The sequence below is a fragment of the Schistocerca piceifrons genome, unplaced genomic scaffold (assembly GCF_021461385.2).
Source record: "Schistocerca piceifrons isolate TAMUIC-IGC-003096 unplaced genomic scaffold, iqSchPice1.1 HiC_scaffold_901, whole genome shotgun sequence".
NCBI lineage: Eukaryota > Metazoa > Arthropoda > Insecta > Orthoptera > Acrididae > Schistocerca > Schistocerca piceifrons.
The window spans coordinates 718,175-733,302 of record NW_025729170.1 but is presented as its reverse complement, the minus strand read 5'-3'; the positions used below and the strand labels follow the sequence as shown (position 1 = coordinate 733,302).

Below are 15,128 nucleotides of genomic sequence, written 5' to 3'. Positions count from 1 at the left end.
ATTTTTTAAATAACCCCATTCCATTAAATGGAATAAAATGCATCTATTATACCTATATGATTTCAATTTATTTTTGAAACTATTACTGCTGTCTGTCAGACATTTTATTTCACCTGGTAATTTATCAAAAGGTTTACAGTAGCATATTTTACCCCTTTCTGTGCCAAAGATAGTTTACGTAGAGGATAGTGTCAGTCTTTCTTTCTTCTGGTATTATAATCATGAATGTCACTGTTGTTTTTAAACTGGTCCATGTTCTTGAAAACAAATATTACTACTGAGTAAATGTACTGTGAGGCTGTTGTAAGAATTCCTAACCTTTTAAACAGATGCTGACAAGATGTGTGACTATGAGCCCCACACATTATTCCAAACACTTTTGTTTGAGCAGTGAACACTTTTTGCCTAAGTGTTGAGTTACCCCAAAATATTATTCCGTATGATGTCAGGGAGTGGAAGTGTGCATATTATGTTAGCTCGCTAATTTCTGTATCCTCAAAATTAGCAATTATTGTGATTACAAAAGTTGCTGAACCTAGTCACTTCAGGAGATCCAAAATATGAATTTTTCAATTAAGATTCTCATCTGTATCTACAATCAAAAAGTTAGTCTGCTCTACCTTGGCTAGTGACTTCTATTGATGTGTTATATTTATTGAAGAAACTGTACTCCTTGCAGTAGAAAATAGGATGCACTGTGTTTTTTCAAAGTTCAGAGCAAACCCATTCGCAGAAAACCAATCACTAACTTTTCCAAAGAAATTGTTTGTATCATTTTCTATTGGAGTTTTATTTTTTTAATGGATTAATAATGATGCTTGTATCATCAGCAAACAGTGTCAATTTAGCTCCTTGTTTCAGAGAAGAAAGGAGGTAATTCACATACATCAAGAACAGAAGGGGACCCATGGTCAAACCCTCCTTAAGTCAATTAATCCATATAAAGAAACTTTTTGCTTCCTGTTTTTAGATATGACTTAAACCACTCATATGCTGTTCCATTTATGCTGTAGAATTGTAATTTCTGTAACATAATGTCATGGTTCACACAATAAAATGCTTTGGATAAGTCACAGAGTATTCCTTTTGGTGACATTTTACTACTTAAAGACTCTGTTATGTGGGCAGTGAAACTGTATATTGCTGTTTCAGTAGAACAGCATTTTTGAAATACAAATTGTGATTTACTAAGTATCCTATTATTGTTGACATGGCTGACCACTCTTGTGTACATACCTTTCTCGTCAATTTTTGAAAATGCTGTAGGCAAGGATGTTGTTGTTGTTGTCGTCGTCTTCAGTCCTGAGACTGGTTTGATGCAGCTCTCCATGCTACTCTATCCTGTGCAAGCTTCTTCATCTCCCAGTACCTACTGCAGCCTACATCCTTCTGAATCTGCTTAGTGTATTCATCTCTTGGTCTCCCTCTATGATTTTTACCCTCCACGCTGCCCTCCAATACTAAATTGGTGATCCCTCGATGTCTCAGAACATGTCCTGCCAACTGATCCCTTCTTCTAGTCAAGTTGTGCCACAAGCTCCTCTTCTCCCCAATTCTATTCAATACCTTCTCATTAGTTATGTGATCTACCCATCTAATCTTCAGTATTCTTCTGTAGCACCACATTTCTAAAGCTTCTATTCTCTTTTTGTCTAAACTATTTATCATCCACGTTTCACTTCCATACATGGCTACACTCCATACAAATACTTTCAGAAACGACTTCTTGATGCTTAAATCTATACTCGATGTTAACAAATTTCTCTTCTTCAGAAACACATTCCTTGCCATTGCCAGTCTACATTTTATATCCTCTCTGCTTCGAGCATCATCAGTTATTTTGCTCCCCAAATAGCAAAACTCCTTTACTACTTTAAGTGTCTCATTTCCTAATCTAATACCCTCAGCATCATCCAACTTAATTCGACTACATTCCATTATCCTCGTTTTGCTTTTGTTGATGTTCATCTTATACCCTCCTTTCAAGACACTGTCCATTCCGTTCAACTGCTCTTCCAAGTCCTTTGCTGTCTCTGAGAGAATTACAATGTCATCGGCGAACCTCAAAGTTTTTATTTCTTCTCCATGGATTTTAATACCTACTCCAAACTTTTCTTTTGTTTCCTTTATTGCTTGCTCAATATACAGATTGAATAACATCGGGGCTAGGCCACAACCCTGTCTCACTCCCTTCCCAACCACTGCTTCCCTTTCATACCCCTCAACTCTAATAACTGCCATCTGGTTTCTGTACAAGTTGTAAATAGCTTTCGCTCCCTGTATTTTGCCCCTACCACCTTCAGAATTTGAAAGAGAGTATTCGAATCAACATTGTCAAAAGCTTTCTCTAAGTCTACAAATGCTAGAAATGTGGGTTTGCCTTTCCTTAATCTTTCTTCTAAGATAAGTTGTAGGGTCAGTGTTGCCTCACGTGTTCCAACATTTCTACGGAATCCAAACTGATCTTCCCCAAGGTCGGCTTCTATCAGTTTTTCCATTCATCTGTAAACAATTCTCGTTAGTATTTTGCAGCTGTGGCTTATTAAACTGATAGTTTGGTAATTTTCACATCTGTCAACACCTGCTTTCTTTGGGATTGGAATTATTATATTCTTCTTGTAGTCTGACGGTATTTTGCCTGTCTCATAAATCTTGCTCACCAGATGGTAGAGTTTTGCCAGGACTGGCTCTCCCAAGGCTGTCAGTAGTTCTAATGGAATGTTGTCTACTCCGGGGGCCTTGTTTCGACTCAGGTCCTTCAGTGAGTTGTCAAACTCTTCATGCAGTATCATATCTCCCATTTCATCTTCATCTACATCCTCTTCCATTTCCATAATATTGTCTTCAAGTACATCACCCTTGTATAGACCCTCTATATACTCCTTCCACCTTTCTGCTTTCCCTTCTTTGCTTAGAACTGGGTTTCCATCAAAGCTCTTGATATTCATGCAAGTGGTTCTCCTTTCTCCAAAGGTCTCTTTCATTTTCCTGTAGGCACTATCTATCTTACCCCTAGTGAGATAAACCTCTACATCCTTACATTTGTCCTCTAGCCATCCCTGCTTAGCCATTTTGCACTTCCTGTCGATATCATTTTTGAGACGTTTGTATTCCTTTTTGCCTGCTTCACTTACTGCATTTTTGCATTTTCTCCTTTCATCAATTAAATTCAATATTTCTTCTGTTGCCCAAGGGTTTCTACTAGCCCTCGTCTTTTTAACTATTTGATCCTCTGCTGCCTTCACTATTTCATCCCTCATTCCTGTCAATTGTTCCCTTATGCTCTCCCTGAAACTCCGTACAACCTCTGGTTCTTTCAGTTTATCTAGGTCCCATCTCCTTAAATTCCCACCTTTTTGCAGTTTTTTCAGTTTTAATCTATAGTTCATAACCAATAGATTGTGGTCAGAGTCCACATCTGCCCCTGGAAATGTCTTACAATTTAAAACCTGGTTCCTAAATCTCTGTCTTACCATTATATAACCTATCTGATACCTTTTAGGATCTCCAGGGATCTTCCATGTATATAAACTTCTTTCATGATTCTTGAACCAAGTGTTAGCTATGATTACGTTATGCTCTGCACAAAATTCTACCAGGCGGCTTCCTCTTTCATTTCTTACCCCCAGTCCATGTTCACCTACTTTAAACTTTTGTCTCCCTTCACTACCTGAATAATGTCTCTTATCTCATCATACATTTCATCAATTTCTTTGTCATCTGCAGAGCTAATTGGCATATAAACTTGTACTACTGTAGTAGGTGTTGGCTTCATGTCTGTCTTGCCCACAATAATGCATTCATTATGCTGTTTGTAGTAGCTTACCTGCACTCATTATTAAACCTACTACTGCATTACCCCTATTTGATTTTGTATTTATAACCCTGTATTCACATGACCAAAAGTCTTGTTCCTCCTGCCACCAAACTTCACTAATTCCCACTATATCTAACTTTAACCTATCCATTTCCCTTTTTAAATTTTCTAACCTACCTGCCCGATTAAGGGATCTGACATTCCACGCTCCAATCCGTAGAATGCCAGTTTTCTTTCTCCTCATAACAACGTCCTCTTGAGTATTGCCCACCCGGAGATCCAAATGGGGGACTATTTTACCTCCGGAATATTTTACCCAAGAGGACACCATCATCATTTAATCATACAGAAAAGCTGCATGCCCTCGGGAAAAATTACGGCTGTAGTTTCCCCTTGCTTTCAGCTGTTCGCAGTACCAAAACAGCAAGGCCATTTTGGTTAGTGTTTACAAGGCCAGATCAGTCAATCATCCAGACTGTTGCCCCTGCAACTACTGAAAAGGCTGCTGCCCCTCTTCAGGAACCACACGTTTGTCTGGCCTCTCAACAGATACCACTCCGTTGCGGTTACACCTACGGTACGGCTATCTGTATCGTTGAGGCACGCAAGCCTCCCCACCAACAGCAGGGTCCATGGTTCATGGGGAGGGGGGGGGGGGGGGCAAGGATACTGGCTGGTAGTTATTGACATCCGTGGTGTCCTCTATTTTTGTAGAGAGGTTTGACAATGGCATATTTTAACCTGTCTGGGAAAACACCTTATGTTAGTGATGTATTACAGATGTAACTCAGGACATGAACTTTAACTGCACCAAATTGTTTTAATATCTTGTTAGAGATGTCATCTACTCCAATAGAACATTTATTTTTCAAAGATTTAATGATTTTCCTTATTTTACAAGAGGTTGTTAGATGAAAATTAATCTGACAAGGATTTCTCAAAACCGACTCTTCCATGTACTACTTAGCTTTTTCTTTTGGACTATTCTCACCAATGTTTTCACCTACACTTAAGAAATGGTTGCTAAATACATTAGCTACTTGTGTACTGTTGGTTAATATGGTCTCATTTTCTTGAATAGTAACACTACCTACCCCAGTGGTCACTTTCCTGTCTCTCTTCCAACAACATTCCATATTGGAATTATATTAATACCTTCAGCTGTTGACGGGCATTGATACATATCAATGGGGACAGGTGAAAATGTGTGCCCCAACTGGGACTCAAACTCAGGATCTCCTGCTTACATGGCAGATGCTCTATCAATCTGAGCCACCGAGGACACAGAGGATAGCATGACTGCAGGGACTATCTTGCTCACGCCTCCCACGAGACCTACATTCTCGCCTTGTATGTCCACATACTACATTCGCAGTGTCCCATCCCAACACACTCATTACTTGTGGAAGACATTCTTACCAAGTCCCGTAAGAGTTCAGGGAATATGTGTGCATCCACACAGATGGAGGAGGTCATGGCCAGTATTGTCAGAGGCGGGAAGCGTGCGCGAGATAGTCCCTGCAGTTGCGCTATCCTCTGTGTCCTCAGTGGCTCAGATGGATAGAGCGTCTGCCATGTAAGCAGGAGATCCCGGGTTAGAGTCCCCATCGGGGCACACATTTTCACCTGACCTCGTTGTATGTATCAATGCCCGTCAACAGCTGAAGATATTAAAATAATTCCAGTTTCGTTCTAGATGGCTGCAGGTCATCAATGGTGTCTGTTCTTTCGGACATGTCTGAAAGAACAGACACCATATCCATATAACATTCAATATTGATTTGATTTTATTGCCTGTGTCGTTAATTTCATCTCTAATATACATATTTTTTTTATTTTATGACAACTTTTCTAAGTATGTTACAATAATTTTATAGTGTAAAATTACTTCTGGGTCTTTACTAATTATTACTGTTTCATACAATTTTCTTTTTCTTTCTGAAGACACTTTAATACCTGTAGTAATCCAAGGTTTCTTTGAAAACTATTTGATGTTACATTTAGTAATTTTTTTGGGAAAACAGTGTTCAAAAAGTGATACAAATGTATCAAGAAACATGTTGTATTTATCATTAGTAATTGGCTCATTATATATATCTCCCCAATTAACATTTCTTAAACACTCTCTGAAGTGCCCTATAGCTACCGGCTTGACCAGACTTTCAGCTTTACTTAATGGTTTCTGAATTATACACCCTGCCAGGTTTTGCAAGTTAATTAGTTGTGTATCACAGTCTGATAATCCATTTATCACAGGGAAGGCATGTGTTAGTTTTACATCCTCTTGCTGTACAAATACATTATCTATTAGAGTGCTACTGTCTTGATATATACATGAAGGGAAGTTGATCACTGATTTTAACAAGGGAACCTCCCCATCGCACCCCCCTTAGATTTAGCTATAAGTTGGCACAGTGGTTGGGACTTGAAAAACTGAACACAGATCAATCAAGAAAACAGGAAGAAGTTGTGTGGAACTATGAAAAAAGTTAGTAAAATATACAAACTAAGTAGTCCATGCGCAAGATATGCAACATCAAGGAGAATGTAAACTCAGGAGTGCCGTGGTCCCATGGTTAGCGTGAGTAACTGTGGAATGAGAGGTCCTTGGTTCAAGTCTTCCCTCGAGTGAAAATTTTACTTTCTTTATTTTCGCAAAGTTATGATCTGTCCATTTGTTCATTGACGTCTCTGTTCACTGTAATAAGTTTAGTGTCTGTGTTTTGTGACCGCACTGCAAAACCGTGTGATTAGTAGACGAAAGGACGTGCCTCTCCAATGGGAACCAAAAACATTTGATCACAAGGTCATAGGTCAACCGATTCCTCCACAGGAAAACACGTCTGATATATTCTATACGACACTGGTGACGGCATGTGCGTCACATGGCAGGAATATGTTGTCGACCCACCTAACTTGTACACTTAGCGAATGGGTAAAAAGATTCTTCTACCTTGCCCGATTTAGGTTTTCTTGTGGATGTGATAATCACGCCCAAAAAAGTGATGAAAACGTAAGAGTTTGTCACATAAACTAAAAATAAAAAATTAAACATTTCTCTCGAGGGAAGACTTGAACCTAGGACCTCTCGTTCTGTAGCTGCTCTCGCTAACCAGGGGACCACGGCGCTCCTTGACTCCCATAGTCGTTGATGTTGCCTATCTTCACTTGGACTACTCATTTTGTATATTTTACTAATTTTTTTCATAGTTCCACACAACTTCTTCCTGTTTTCTCGATTGATCTGTATTCAGTTTTTCAAGGCCTATCCATTGTGCCAACTTATAACTAAATCTGAGGGAGGTGCGATGGGGAGGTTCCCTTGTAAGTTATATGTCATTAATAACACTTCCAGTTCACTTTTCCTATCAGAAATGTTTAGAAAGTTTACACTGAAATCATCAAATAACTTCTTCCTTTTGTCTGACAGACAACATAATAGGAAGTCAAACCTTTTTATGAATAGCTCCCAATCTCCTAATGGGGACCCGTACACTGGTGCTAATATCAACGCTACATTGTCTGCCTGTAGTTCACATGCACAAACTTCAGTGCTGATTGACACAAAATTTGCTTACTTCTACAGTATTGTACTTGTGCCCTCATTTTGTGTAAATGGCAACTCCTCCTTTATCCACGCTAAATCTGCAAGTGTAAGATGCTAAATTATACCCATTTATACTGACACTTTCCATTGCCACAGTTGTATGGTGTGGAGGCAGACAAAGCATATCAATCTCATTCTTATGTTTGAGGTTATGTAAACACACTAACAACTTATTTACTTTATTTTTTATTCCACTGATATTTTGATGAAATAAATTGATACTACCCTTAGCTTAATCTCTGTTTAGAGTACGTGGAACTTCTTCTATTATTTTTTCTCGGTCCTTGTCTGTCTGGACTTTGGCTTTAACCCAAAAAAGCGGTTTCCCTGGTCCCATTAACCATAGGGATCACTCCTTGTGTGACACTGCCTCCCCCCCCCCCCCCCCCCTCCCTTACAGTATCTGCTAGCAGTGGAGCTAACTTATCTTTCCCCTTCCTATTTGGGTGCAGGCCATGTATAGTGTATCCTACCTACCAATAGCATCAACTGGAAGAACACTTGTGAGATTTTGCTGGTGACTGTAGCATCCTGTTCAGCTCAGTCTTAACATGTCTTACAACAACATTTACCCAGGGCCAATCGTGGCACTGAAAGACCTCCACAAACCCCACATTTGTGCACCCAGTTTCTGCTCCTATTTTGTCCACGTCACTCCTAATACTATATCTTGGATTCATAGCCAGACTATTTCCTGCTTCCCCAACAAATTACCTTATCTTCTTTTTCAAAGTCACAGCATAGCTGACCTAAGTTTCCTGTCACCTGGCTGAGGCTAGTACTTGGTTTCACAAAACTTGCGACCTGGTACCCTGCACCTAATTTCTCTGGAAGCTGCTGGCCTACACCCCTCCCATGACTGCTACCTAAAAGCAGAATTCTTCTTTTCCTATTCTGATTTGTTGCCGACCTGTCATTTTTCTTTAAGCTAATATTCTGCTTCAGCCTACATTCAACTACATCTGGATGAGGCCCTTCCTCCACTACTTCAGATAGAAAGCCAAACTGGTTTACTAACTTAATTTCTATAGTTTTTTCAGCAGTTCCCCTTTTTCGCCTTTTGATTGCTACCTTTTCCCAGCACCCAATATCTTTTTTCCCCCATAGCCTACATAATTCCAAATTCACATTTGATAATTGAGCCATAACGGTACAAATTTTTGCCTCCTGTTCAGCAATTTTTCTGTCCTTTCTATGTAACCTACGTTACCATGGAAGGGCCTCATTATATACCCTGTTTCCTCACTGCTACATTCGCCCCAATGAAACCATAACCTACAGTCTTGACAGAACACCCCCCCTCCCCCCACCCCTCCTTCAGATTTCTAAGGCAACTGCCACATTAGTCACACATAGTTTGACAGAAAAATTTATACAAAATTTGCACAAAAGCAGAGAATAACTAGGCACAAGAGCACTGAAGTTCTGTAGCCTGTAGTAATATATAACTAAATGCTAATGTAAATGAACATTTAAACTTACTTTCGAAAGTATTAACTAACTACCTATACTCTATATGATCAACATGAATTAATTTAACTTTGAACTGCTCAGTCTAGTAAAAAAATAAATAAATACATAAAGATCTACACTCGCACAAAATTTATACCTAAAATGTAAACAAAATGAAAGACTATCAGTTTTTATGAAATATTTTCTTTTTGATCTAAATACGCTCAGAAAAGTGAAACATTCAATAGATAGCCTAGCAAAGAAGTAAATGCACTAGTCTAAAATGTAATATTAACTAAATTACCTCTTATTTCAATATTAATCACTTAAGTTATCAAGAGCTTCATGGACGTACATCTGCCAGAGATATTAGACCATCAGATATTAGCTCACCAGATGTTGCTTGGTGGTGATAATGTAATGGGCATGAGGGACATTGATGTGTGGGCAGATGATGTCCATTGTGATAAGCAAGAATCCAGGTCATAATAGAGTGAGGATTGGAGAAGTGATGAAGGAAGTGATTTGTGTCCTTGATATAGAAAATTAAGCTGTGGTCAGTGGATTGGACGTGTTGGGCAACGAGAGCAAAGCTTTCTTTTATGGGTGCACAGTAATTACCATGGAACAATCTAGGATTGTTAGATTTATGAATATTAGGAAGTACATAAAAAGTGACTGTGCATCGAGATATCTTAGATGAGGAGGGAGATGATCTCAGGTGGAGTTTCCGGAATCAGCTGAGGAATTTGAGATGGTATTAGAGTTTATGATGAACTTCTAGGATGGGACAACTGTTGTTGAGCCTTTAGGTGAGAGCATCAGACAGTTGACCAATACCTTCTGTCAGGTAATCAGTGTAGTTCTTCATGATAGTGGCAGAACCTTTGTCTGCATGGCTGATAATCAAATCAGAATCTCTTTTACAATTGTGAAACTGTTCTTTCCTCCACTAAGGGGTTTATGTTCTCAAGAAGAGACCTGGGAAATGAAGTTGAGACCAAGTTGGAGGTAAGGAATTCCTGGAAGGTAATCAGAGCTGGTTGGGTAAGATTGGAAGAAGGTAATGCTTGGACAGAGGTATTACAGAAAGGTAAGGTTCGGAGTTAGATTTCACTTGATTTTGATCAGTGAGGTTGATGGAAGGAAAGTGTTTCCACTATACAGATCTTGCGAAGGGGTATAGATGTTTGACAAACCCAGCATGACTGAATTTAGACCTTTGGAATAGGAAAAAACTTCTATGGAATCATTGTTAATAGTGGATAGGTTGACACCAGTGTTCTGGATTTATCTGGCTTGTAGATTTTTTGAAACATTTGGAGGGAGTTTTGATAGATCTGGTTGATGGAAGAAGTGAGTAAGCTGAAGGGCTGCGTGTTACAATGGGTTGACAAGGGGGTTCACTGAATATGGAGTGGATATAGTTGAGCAATGGTGTTTGAAGGCAGGAATAAAATGACAAAAGATTGGAAAACTTGTGGAGATGTGTTTAGAGTAAGGTACCAGTAGTTGGAGACTGACAAGTTCAGAATAATAGATGGGTGCAGATGATTTGATTGCATAATAAAAATATTGTATGGAGAGATGTAGTGAACACATCAGTTTTAATGTGATCATATTTTAAGGTGATAAACATTACACAAGTGGTTGGAACCAATTACTCTCATGAGTTATTAAATTACAACCATGATCTCACTTCCATTGCGCTATGGATAAAATTGCATGGAGTGCACATTGCAAAATAGTTTCTTCCACCCCGAGCCATCAGCATTTACTAGGAAGGATCAGAGGTACACAAGACAAAATACATACCAGCACCGTAAGCAGGTACATAGAACAAAGACTTGAGGAACTAAGAAGAAATGCTGGAGCATTTTCTAAATGGGCAATTTAAATATGATTTATGGAGTCAGCCACCATGAAGTTCTTGCTGATTGGTTAACCCTTTGACTGCTATTGACAAGTTAACTTGTTATGCCCCGCTGCTCCCCAGGTGCTATTGATGAGTTTAAGTGTGGCCTCTGGGTTCTCATTCAGCACAGTTGATGGCTTAACTTGTGCATCCATGCTGATCCCTGAGTGCTAATCCCAAGTATAGATATGCAACAACTCTGGTACCAGTGTGCTGTTGGTAAGTTTAAATGTACAGCAGATTTTCTGCTCCACACCTCATTAGCTTTTTACAGTTCTGGTCACTGAGTTCTCTTCCAGTAATTTGTCTGTTGTGATCTCATTTTTCTGCATTTAGTTTCATTTCGTGTTTTAATATTCATCAGGATTTGGTAAAAAAGGCTTTTGTCATCATCTGTTCTACAAAGAAAATGAGAAAGGTTTCATAGTTTCACTGAGGAATGACGGTGGAGATGAATTATTCAATGTTGATGTAAGTGATAACTACTACTCATATTCTGAAAGCAAAAGTCCTAAGCTATCAATGTTAACAGGTGTAAACCACAGTCCTATGCTTCAACAAGAGATGTAATTGATAGTTCATGTGAATTCAAAGACTCTGAAAGTGATAGTGAAATGCTTAGAAAGAAATTACAGTTTAGTCACAAATTTGACAGGGAAGAAAATGATTTTCATCCAGTTAATCACAGTTTTGATGATTCACCATGTGGACACAAGTGTCAACCAGGAAATGATCCAAGCACTCTGTTAGACTTCTTGTTATTCTTCACAGTAGATATGATGACATGTATGGTGACGAGGCAGTCAGTTTTATTTATTCAAGGAAACTGCTTTAGAATCACTGCATTCATGATTATCAAAGGGGATAGATACAGGATGTGAAGAAATGTATTGTTTCATATCTGTTTATTTTCTCATGCTTCCCACAAAGCAGCTAAAAATTAGCAGATATTAATCCAGAGAAGTTTTTATGAGCAATCCAGTTTTCAGTGAAGTGATGTACAGACAACAGTTTCTTTTACTTTTTAGAATGCTAGATTTCAGTGACACCTCTGCCATTTTAAAATTGGGAACAGTATTGGTAATGTTTGTACAGTAAGCCTGTTGTTGTTCAAAGAGTGTTTATATCTTTCAAACAATTTATTCCATCAAAATGGAATACAGTTGATCTAAACAAAATGTATGTGGTGTGACTGTCAGACTGGCTATGTCAAGTGGCAACATTTATGGAACATGCACACACCCTTTACAGTAGCAATATATATTAAAGCCACACTTGTTTTCCTGGCTTTGCAACCATGGAACAAAAACTTGTGGTACTGTTCACAGTAACAGGCACAATAAGCAAAACTTCAGAAAAAACTGAAATGAGGAGATACTGGATGTCAACTAATATGGTGCTTTCCAATAAGTGGTGCAAGGAAAGGGAAGTGTGGATACTAACCACATGTAACACTATAGAAATGCTAGAGACAGGAAAAAATTGACAGCAATACTGGAGAAAAATTAAGAAAATGCAATGAACTGTAGAATGTAACTTGAATATGATAGAAATGGATTGTTTTGATATGCTGTGAAGCTATGTTGGCTCAATATGAAAAACAATGAAATGATATAGAAAGTTCCTTTATGAAACTTCCTGGCAGATTAAAACTGTGTGCCCGACTGAGACTCGAACTCGGGACTTTCCCGAGTTTGAGTCTCGGTCGGGCACACAGTTTTAATCTGCCAGGAAGTTTCACATCAGCGCACACTCTGCTGCAGAGTGAAAATCTCATTCTGGAAGTTCCTTTATGTTTTTATCAACATGGGCATTATACACTCCTGGAAATGGAAAAAAGAACACATTGACACCGGTGTGTCAGACCCACCATACTTGCTCCGGACACTGCGAGAGGGCTGTACAAGCAATGATCACACGCACGGCACAGCGGACACACCAGGAACCGCGGTGTTGGCCGTCGAATGGCGCTAGCTGCGCAGCATTTGTGCACCGCCGCCGTCAGTGTCAGCCAGTTTGCCGTGGCATACAGAGCTCCATCGCAGTCTTTAACACTGGTAGCATGCCGCGACAGCGTGGACGTGAACCGTATGTGCAGTTGACGGACTTTGAGTGAGGGTGTATAGTGGGCATGCGGGAGGCCGGGTGGACGTACCGCCGAATTGCTCAACACGTGGGGCGTGAGGTCTCCACAGTACATCGATGTTGTCGCCAGTGGTCGGCGGAAGGTGCACGTGCCCGTCGACCTGGGACCGGACCGCAGCGACGCACGGATGCACGCCAAGACCGTAGGATCCTACGCAGTGCCGTAGGGGACCGCACCGCCACTTCCCAGCAAATTAGGGACACTGTTGCTCCTGGGGTATCGGCGAGGACCATTCGCAACCGTCTCCATGAAGCTGGGCTACGGTCCCGCACACCGTTAGGCCGTCTTCCGCTCACGCCCCAACATCGTGCAGCCCGCCTCCAGTGGTGTCGCGACAGGCGTGAATGGAGGGACGAATGGAGACGTGTCGTCTTCAGTGATGATAGTCGCTTCTGCCTTGGTGCCAATGATGGTCGTATGCGTGTTTGGCGCCGTGCAGGTGAGCGCCACAATCAGGACTGCATACGACCGAGGCACACAGGGCCAACACCCAGCATCATGGTGCGGGGAGCGATCTCCTACACTGGCCGTACACCACTGGTGATCGTCGACGGGACACTGAACAGTGCACAGTACATCCAAACCATCATCGAACCCATCTTTCTACCATTCCTAGACTGGCAAGGGAACTTGCTGTTCCAACAGGACAATGCACGTCCGCATGTATCCCGTGCCACCCAACGTGCTCTAGAAGGTGTAAATCAACTACCCTGGCCAGCAAGATCTCCGGATCTGTTCCCCATTGAGCATGTTTGGGACTGGATGAAGCGTCATCTCACGCGGTCTGCACGTCCAGCACAAACGCTGGTCCAACTGAGGCGCCAGGTGGAAATGGCATAGCAAGCCGTTCCACAGGACTACATCCAGCATCTCTACGATCGTCTCCATGGGAGAATAGCAGCCTGCATTGCTGCGAAAGGTGGATATACACTGTACTAGTGCCGACATTGTGCATGCTCTGTTGCCTGTGTCTATGTGCCTGTGGTTCTGTCAGTGTGATCATGTGATGTATCTGACCCCAGGAATGTGTCAATAAAGTTTCCCCTTCCTGGGACAATGGATTCACGGTGTTCTTATTTCAATTTCCAGGAGTGTATATGCTCATGTTCTACACAGGTTAGTGACAGGTCAAAAAAAGTGAGTAGCAGAGTTTCATTTCTTCCTGGATAGGGAACTCCAGAAAAATCAGTAAAGGAAGGTGCTGTGATGATAATCCTGTATGTCTTGTGGGGAGCCATTTCATTTAACTTTCATGGACTTCTGTAAGGTTGTACAGCAAATGGCTTACTTGATAGCACAAGGTAATAAAAAAGATTGCCAAGAACTGGCTATAGGGCTCAATGATGTAGACAGATTTTCTAGATCTTGATAACTGAGACACTGCTAGAATTGTATGATGGCACTGATTAAGCAGATTGAATTCTGGCTTATGCTGATGATAGCTTGAAAGTGGTCTCTGGGGCTGTAAACAGAAGCTTAAAGAAAATTAAACCCTGCACATACAAAGATGCAGTGTTGCTGCAAGGATATGACATTACCAATGACTGCAGATAAAACTACATATACATTGCCTAAGGGGCAAAATTTCCTTAAACTGGAATCCAACTTGTAAACTAGACTACAGTTGAAGTATACATCACAATGTTTACAGGTGTTTAGGAGTATTCTTTGATGATAGAAGAAACTTATCAGCACACATAGATACATTCTCTCAAAAGTTGGCTAAAATTGTGCATGAAACTGCCAATGTCAACACTGCTAGTTATAACTAACTTCAAGTGACTGGATGTTGAAAAATCATACCAAAATGCAGTCCTGTTTGTCAATGTGGGCTTTGCAGTAACTGCTTAGACTCGCAGGCTTCATCCGATATGCTACAAAGCTACCCTATAATGCACACTGTGAGAAGTTCTCCTGTGAATAGCGCAAGTCTTCTGTACTTCATCACCAGAGATTCCCATCATTAATTTGGGAACATGGCTATTGGTCACTCAATTCCTCAACTATACTGTAGATGTTGTCTATACTCCTTCCGTTATTTGAAACCTGAATAATTTTTCGCTCTTAAATTTCCACTAGCTAGTGATTAACTACTTTTAAATTACCACTCATAGCCACTTCTATTACTTTCTAAGAATAATATTATATGGCACTGATAGCACACTGTTTTTTGTGGCATTCTCCCAGGATG

The 15,128-nt window shown here is 40.3% G+C and overlaps 1 protein-coding gene across 1 annotated transcript in view; it reads left to right on the top strand.

The window, feature by feature from the left end:
- The window catches only part of LOC124771265 (prostatic acid phosphatase-like), a 48,653-nt gene that overhangs the window by 21,092 nt on the left and 12,433 nt on the right, over positions 1-15,128 (top strand). The gene's annotated exons all lie outside the window — the stretch shown is intronic.